This window comes from Entelurus aequoreus, linkage group LG14 (assembly GCF_033978785.1).
Source record: "Entelurus aequoreus isolate RoL-2023_Sb linkage group LG14, RoL_Eaeq_v1.1, whole genome shotgun sequence".
Classification (NCBI taxonomy): Eukaryota; Metazoa; Chordata; class Actinopteri; order Syngnathiformes; family Syngnathidae; genus Entelurus; species Entelurus aequoreus.
In genome coordinates, this window is record NC_084744.1 from 43,449,579 (window position 1) to 43,457,768 (window position 8,190).

Sequence of the window (8,190 nt, forward strand, 5' to 3'; positions counted from 1 at the left end):
GTGTGTGGTTTTGTGTGTGGTATTTAGTCGTCAACGCACACAAGGCTGGCTGCCACCACTGATTGAAACCGGCTTTTCTGACAAAGACGTGCTTTAAAGGGGAAATGATGTCACAGATTGACCTATCAACTTAAAGGCATAGGAACATTACAAAACTGGTTAAAGGCACACAATAGGCTTTCGTACAGTTAACAAGCATTATGGACGACTGTAACCCAGCTGTAAAACTCATATAAGTTTATTTTTGTTTTATATTTGTGTAGCTGGTTATGTAGAAATATAGCAAGTATTACAATATAAAACTCTATAATATGTTGATAATATAATATAAATAATGTGTCTTTTTAATATGCTACGGCGTCTGTTGTGCTGCCGTTCTTGTGAGACTACGTAACTACCACGTGATCCTGCGGCGATAATCTTGCGGTAGTTAAATAGAGCCGCAAACAGCTGTATTAGTAGGGGTAGCTTCGCCCAGAGCTGCTGTAGGTAAACTGTTTTATTTATGCTATCTATCTATGCTTTAATAATGCTTTAATATTCAGACCTAAATCATTGTTATCGCCATCCCGTGTGAATTTAAGCATCTTTTTAACTGTGATCAGTTGTGCATAATATGGAATAAATAATCAGAAAGAAACTGTTTTTTTTCCCTTAAAATTTAGTTACTGTAACTTTTTTTAGACAGTTCTGAAGTTAGTATAGTGATGTAGATATTGAATTTATTATATGTATCACTATAATTAAATTACATTATAGTCATAAATAAATACATACATACATACATACATACATACATACATACATATATATATATATATATATATATATATATATATATACACTACATACATACATACTGTACATATATACACACACATATTATTTTAACCCAATGTGGCCCCCGAGTCAAAAAGTTTGGGGAGTCCTGTATTACCGGAACTTATTTCCTGGGCGCATTTATATCTATCCACATAGCAACACACTTCCTACTTCCGTCAACAAATCTGTATTCCTACTTCCAGCAACAAACGCGTATGTTTTCTAATCATGTCAGACTTCATAATAGATGGCAAAGATGACTATTTTTTGATCAATGAGGATTCACAACCTTATCTTTTTGAATCTGAATAAACAGAAGATGAACTGCTAGTTAAGCGAGCACAAAGAGAGGGTGAAACGTTGGGAGCAGATGGAAGCCGAGAGTCAGGACCGGCATGACCTGACGGTGTAAATGTGGAGCTTGGAGCTAAGCTATGCCGACAAAAATGAAGTGCATACCCAAACTCAACCGGAATAATGTCCTCGGCCAGCTTGACCAGACAGACATCGAGTGAGTCACTATTATATTGATCATAATACATGCAGCACGTCGTTCTTGTTATTACAACTAAAGTACATACACTGTCGACTGTGTACAAACAAAACATGAAATGTGGGCTAATACTTTACAGATATTGTAATATGATTGTTCATGTTTTTCAGTGAGTACAGTTGAGTGTCCTATTGCATTTTGTCGTGCAGTACAAATTAATGCCGTTGCAAGGCGATGTGTTACTACGCTACAAAAACTGTTCCTTAGTATTTGCCCTTACAATAACGATGTTGCTACAGCTTGGTTATTATACAGGTTACAGAGCGTAAATTGAGTATTGTTCACAGTTTTTTGGATGCATTTTTAGAGTGATTTAGAGGCAGAATGGATACAGGTTACAAAGCGTAAATTGAGTATTGTTCACGGTTTTTTGGATGCATTTTTAGAGTGATTTAGAGGCAGAATGGATTGCTCACATTAGCAGCATTGCTAGCCAACTAGAATGAGCCAAGTAATTACAAATTAGAATGCAAAAACCCCCACAAAAAAACATCTATTTTCTTGTCTCTTATGAGGATTGTGAACGATAGGCAAAACTACGAAAAAAGTGCAGTTTCCCTTTAATTTGTAGTAAAACTATACATATTATATCAAAATAATTATTATTAGTAAAATATGCATTAAATTTAATTCAACTTATAATAAAAAGTATAACAATTATTTCACATTAATAAAAGATAGTGATTTGGGGGGAGGGAGGCTCAAAATAAAATTCGGCTTTGGTCCCCAATTTTTGTCCCCTGTAAAAATGTTGGCCTGATGTAGAACACATTTAATGGTGATTCTTGCCATTTTAAGTCAGCCCGACTTGTGGGGTCAGTTTAATTTAATAATAGCGCCACCATGAGGTGAATTTGCCAATAGAATAAGGGTGCATGTTTTGACAAATGTTCCCCCTTTTGTGTGCAGCGGTTCAGGAGTATGTCTTTAATTTTTCACATGACTTTGCCGTTGCATCACAATGACTTCAACTGAGGTCTGGCTAAAGATTGCGTCTGGAAGACACTGGTTTTCTCTTGCAACTCGGTGTTGTTTTTACTCATGTTATCACCCAAATGATTTGATGTTTGTGCATTTGTATCTACTGCGTGTCTGCAGAAGGAGTACAAGGCTGCGATAATGGAAGCTATGTCTACTTTACTCAGAGTCCTTACATCAGCAGCAACTGCAAGGTTCCCAATGTCCTTCACAAGTAATCGTATCTAAAGGAAATGCTTCGAGTAGGAAAAGTGACTGTAATCTACATTATTCTTGATGTGCTATTTTGCTGTCTCTGCAGTGTTGCCACTCAAGTAGCTGCACTTGATGTTGGGTGTAAGCCAAGAGTGGACGCTATCAAAGAGAACCCACCTCAGGTTCTATTCCTAATAGGAGCTGATGCTGGCTGCATTACACGCACATATCTCCCAGAGGACAGTTTTATAATTCATCAAGGTTGGCTGTTTTACCTTTCAGCAGCAGTTAAGCTCTCTCTTTCTATACATTGGAGTATGACATCTTAGAAAGGCAGGGTTGTTTCTGGGGGAAAAAGGCAACATAACCATTACCATACTACATGTGGAAAGTATAGTACATGACATGACTAAAATACAGGTAAACAATAAAATGAAAAATATTCAGTTTAAAAAAAAAATGTGCATGGTATGTCTGGGATATACCGGCATTAGACTGTATTCAAACACAAAGGTCAATTTGTGACAACCGTCAAAAATGGGTTAATAAATAATGTGGCGGAAGAAGGATGCAAATTTTCAGCATGCTGTGTCATTTTTTTTTCAATAAATGAGTTGAATTATGCTGTCTCGCTGGTATGTTATGATGTCACACTATTTACAAAAGTGACGTAGCTATCTGTTTTGATTTTGATTGATTGATTGATTGAAACTTTTATTAGTAGATTGCACAGTTCAGTACATATTCCGTACAATTGACTACTAAATGGTGACACCCAAATAAGTTTATCAACTTGTTTAAGTCGGGGTCCACGTAAATCAATTCATGGTGTGCTATTAGTGTCTTGTTTAACCTCCCAGGTCACCATGGTGACGTAGGTCTGCCAAAGGCTGTGATATCATACTTCCTGGAGCTGCGTATACTGAGAAATATAGCACCTATGTGAACAGAGAGGGCAGTGCGCTTGCAGACAAGGGCGGCTGTGACTCATCCAAGCCTGGCCAAGAAGGAGTCGAAGATAATTGGAACCTGTTTGACGTTGGCTGCATTTCTAGGTAACCCTCTTTTGATTTTACAAAGAAAAGTATATTTTTGTCTCATTCAAACTTGCTGGAGTGAAGCCACCCTTGATGAAGTGTGGAATAGGCTAATGGTAGATTTGGAAATCTGCTCTCATTTGTTGCCCACAGATCTGATAAGCGATGGCGAAGTGTGAAAGAGAGAACTCAAGGTGTGGATGAACCTGCTATATGCTCAAATAATGTGTAACTAAGGCAAAGGATTGCCACCAAGAAATTATATGCATATTTTATTCAGTTCCAGTTTCATCAGCATCAATAAACACTCAGTGGGAGTTTTATTATTAATACCACAATTTAATGATATCTTGTAACAGAGTTGTAACTAAAATAAATCTCCCTTTAAGTTATGGTTATTTGGTATCAGAAATTGAATTCATTTAACATAATGTTTACTATTCAACTGAATAAGGTGTAGCCTCGTGGTTAACCTTTTTCTGAGTCTGATAAAAGCTATACTGTAGATTCCCATCCCCAGAAATATTGCGACAAACACAACAAGGTGTCAGTACATTTTTAAGTACACAATCTCAGAAAATGGACGAACCACTCTGAATAATGCAACAGGATGGAGCTTGAGAGGTGCTGCAAAGAGGAATGGGCAAAAAGGAAAGGGTGAAACTGCCCAAAGAAACACTCAATCAATCAATCAATCAATGTTTATTTATATAGCCCTAAATCACAAGTGTCTCAAAGGGCTGTACAAGCCACAACGACATCCTCGGTACAGAGCCCACATACGGGCAAGGAAAACTCACCCCAGTGGGACGTCAATGTGAATGACTATGAGAAACCTTGGAGAGGACCGCATATGTGGGTAACCCCCCCCTAGGGGAGACCGAAAGCAATGGATGTCGAGTGGGTCTGACATAATATTGTGAAAGTCCAACACATCAGCGAAAGTCCAGTCCATAGTGGGGCCAGCAGGAACCATCCCGAGCGGAGACGGGTCAGCAGCGTAGAGATGTCCCCATCCGATGCACAGGCTAGCGGTCCACCCCGGGTTGGGAGCAGAGTAGAAAAGAAAAGAAAAGAAACGGCAGATCAACTGGTCTAAAAAGGGAGTCTATTTAAAGGCTAGAGTATACAAATGAGTTTTAAGATGAGACTTAAATGCTTCTACTGAGGTAGCATCTCTAACTTTTACCGGGAGGGCATTCCATAGTATTGGAGCCTGAATAGAAAACGCTCTATAGCCCGCAGACTTTTTTTGGGCTCTGGGAATCACTAATAAGCCGGAGTTCTTTGAACGCAGATTTCTTGCCGGGACATATGGTACAATACAATCAGCCAGATAGGCAGGAGCTTGACCGTGTAGTATTTTATACGTAAGTAGTAAAACCTTAAAGTCGCATCTTAGGTGCACAGGAAGCCAGTGCAAGTGAGCCAGTATAGGCGTAATATGTTAGAACCTTTATTTAACCAGATAAGAAAACCCATTGAGATCAAGATCTCTTTCACAAGGGTGACCTGGCCAAGAGGTCAACAGCACATGTCACAGAGCAGTTTCAAAATAAATACATTAAGACATACATTTTAAAATACATAAGAGAAGTGTAAAACAACAGAGATTTACATCTTTAAAAACACAGGCACTGTGCAAACGTCTCTCGCTGTTTGTCATATGATCAAACTTTCTTGTTTTTGTCAAAAGTCTAGCAGCCGCATTTTGTACCAACTGTAATCTTTTAATGCTAGACATAGGGAGGCCCGAAAATAAAACGTTACAGTAATCGAGACGAGATGTAACGAACGCACTGATAATGATCTCAGCATCGCTTGTGGACAAAATGGAACGAATTTTAGCGATATTACGGAGATGAAAGAAGCCCGTTTTAGTAACACTCTTAATGTGTGACTCAAACGAGAGAGTTGGGTCGAAGATAATACCCAGATTCTTTACCGAGTCGCCTTGTTTAATTGTTTGGTTGTCAAATGTTAAGGTGGTATTATTAAATAGACACTCGACACTGTAATTGCTGCCAAGGTGCGTCAACAAAGTATTGTGCAAAGGCTGTGAATACTTATGTACATGTGATATTTTTGTTTGAATAAATTAGCAAAAAAAACAAAAAACTTTTCACATTGTCATTATGGGGGTCTGTAGAATTTTGAGGACAAAAAATAAATGTATTCCATTTTGGAATAGCGCTGGGACATAACAAAATCTGGAAAAAGTGGAGTGCTGTGAATACTTTCCGGATGCACTGTATAGATGTCAGTAGAAAACGCTATGGAAGCGCTAGAAACTACAACATGGCTGACGGGGAAAAGACACAGTCGAAGTGGGGGCATGTAAAAAGACTGATCAGAAAGCAGCTTAAAGATGGTCTGTAAAACAAAATATATGCAAAACTATGACCAAAAACCACTGTTTCATGTTCTGTAGACCAGTGGTCCCCAACCACCGGGCCGCACAAGAAATTTAAAAAAAAAAAAAAAATTTTAAAATATATATGTATTTTTTTTAATTTTTTTTATTAAATCAACATAAAAAACACAATATATAGATTATATATCAATATAGATCAATACAGTCTGCAGGGATACAGTCCGTAAGCACACATTATTGTATTTCTTTATGAAAAAAAAAAACATTTTCAAGCGTTGACCGGTCCGCAGCTACAAAAAGGTTGGGGACCACTGCTGTAGACCACAGGGAAGTATTTTACATGGAGAAAAAAAACCCATATTATGACTCCTTTAAAGGCCTACTGAAACCCACTACTACCGACCACGCAGTCTGATAGTTTATATATCAATGATGAAATCTTAACATTGCAACACATGCCAATACGGCCGGGTTAACTTATAAAGTGCAATTTTAAATTTCCCGCCACACTTCCGGTTGAAAAAGCCTTCGGAGGATGACATATGCGCGTGACGTAGCCCGGGGAACAGAGGTATGCCTTCCCATTGAATACAATACAAAAAAGCTCTGTTTTCATTTCATAATTCCACAGTATTCTGGACATCTGTGTTGGTGAATCGTTTGCAATTTGTTTAATGAACAATGGAGGCTGCAAAGAAGAACGTTGTAGGCGGGTCGGTGTATAGCGGCTGGCTGTAGCAACACAACAAGGATTACTCACTTGGATAGCAGACGCGCTAGCTGATGCTAACCGGCCACCGCACGGATGATCGGGTGAAGTCCTTCGTCGCGCCATCGATCGCTGGAACGCAGGTGAGCACGGGTGATGATGAGCTGGGCAGATGATGGCTGGCTGGCGTAGGTGGAGCGCTAATGTTTTTATCATAACTCTGAGGTCCGGTTGCTAAGTTGCTAAGTCAGCCTTAGCGTCGTTAGCAACAGCATTGTTAAGTTTTGCCAGGCTGAGATCTATTAACCGTGTAGTTACATGTACATGGTTTAATAGTATTGTTGATCTTCTGTCTATCCTTCCAGTCAGGGATTTATTTATTTTGTTTCTATCTGCATTTGAGACAGATGCTATCATGTTAGCTCATGCTAATTAGCATGAGCTTCGTCGATGTATTGTCGTGGAGATAAAAGGCACTGAATGTCCATTTCGCGTTCTCGACTCTCATTTTTTTCAAGAGGATATAGTATCCGAGGTGGTTTAAAATACAAATCCGTGATCCACAATAGAAAAAGGAGAGAGTGTGGAATCCAATGAGCCAGCTTGTACCTAAATTACGGTCAGAGCGAAAAAAAATATGTATTTCACTGCATTCTAGTCCGTCACTCTAACGTTGCTCGTCCACGAATCTTTCATCCTCGCTCAAATTAATGGGGTAATGGTCCGAATAGCTCTAGCTGCGTTGAAAACAATAGGAAAATGTGAGGGAGTGAACAACTGACAACGTCACGCTACTTCCGGTAGGGGCAAGGTTTTTTTTATCAGAGACCAAAAGTTGCGAACTTTATCGACGTTGTTTTATACTAAATCCTTTCAGCAAAAATATGGCAATATCGCAAAATGATCAAGTATGACACATAGAATGGATCTGCTATCCCCGTTTAAATTAAAAAAAATCATTTCAGTAGGCCTTTAATATCATACTAAAAAAGTAAAATAAAAACTATTGTAATTAAGGTGTTGCATGTGTTTTTGAAAAATAGTTTCAACAAAATCCATGCAATAATTAGCTTTTTAGTGCATGTAAAAATGTTGTGTGTTTGTGTGTGTTCGGGGGTGGTGAGGGATTTTTTTGTTAGTGGCACAAATGTGAATTCAAACCATCTTTAATACACTTTCCTATCTGTTTGCATACACTTTTTGGAGCACAACATATAATTATAAAAAAGTATGGTGTTTGCATGTAGCTTTTATATTTCTAATATTATATTTTCTCTCCTTCATATAAATTGTTTTTTTTTTTAATACATTAGTTTTCAGCAAAAACCCCAGTGACTGATTAACAATTTACTAATCTCTAAGAGAAATTAACAACTTCCAGCAGCTTGTTAAAACACAAATACAAGAAAGTCATATGTACAGGAAGATAGAATCGTCATTCAGATAATTTGCATTGAATCATTGCAGAAATACAATTAAGTGTAAATATTTTACAAGAAAAAGTTACAAATGTATGTTATGC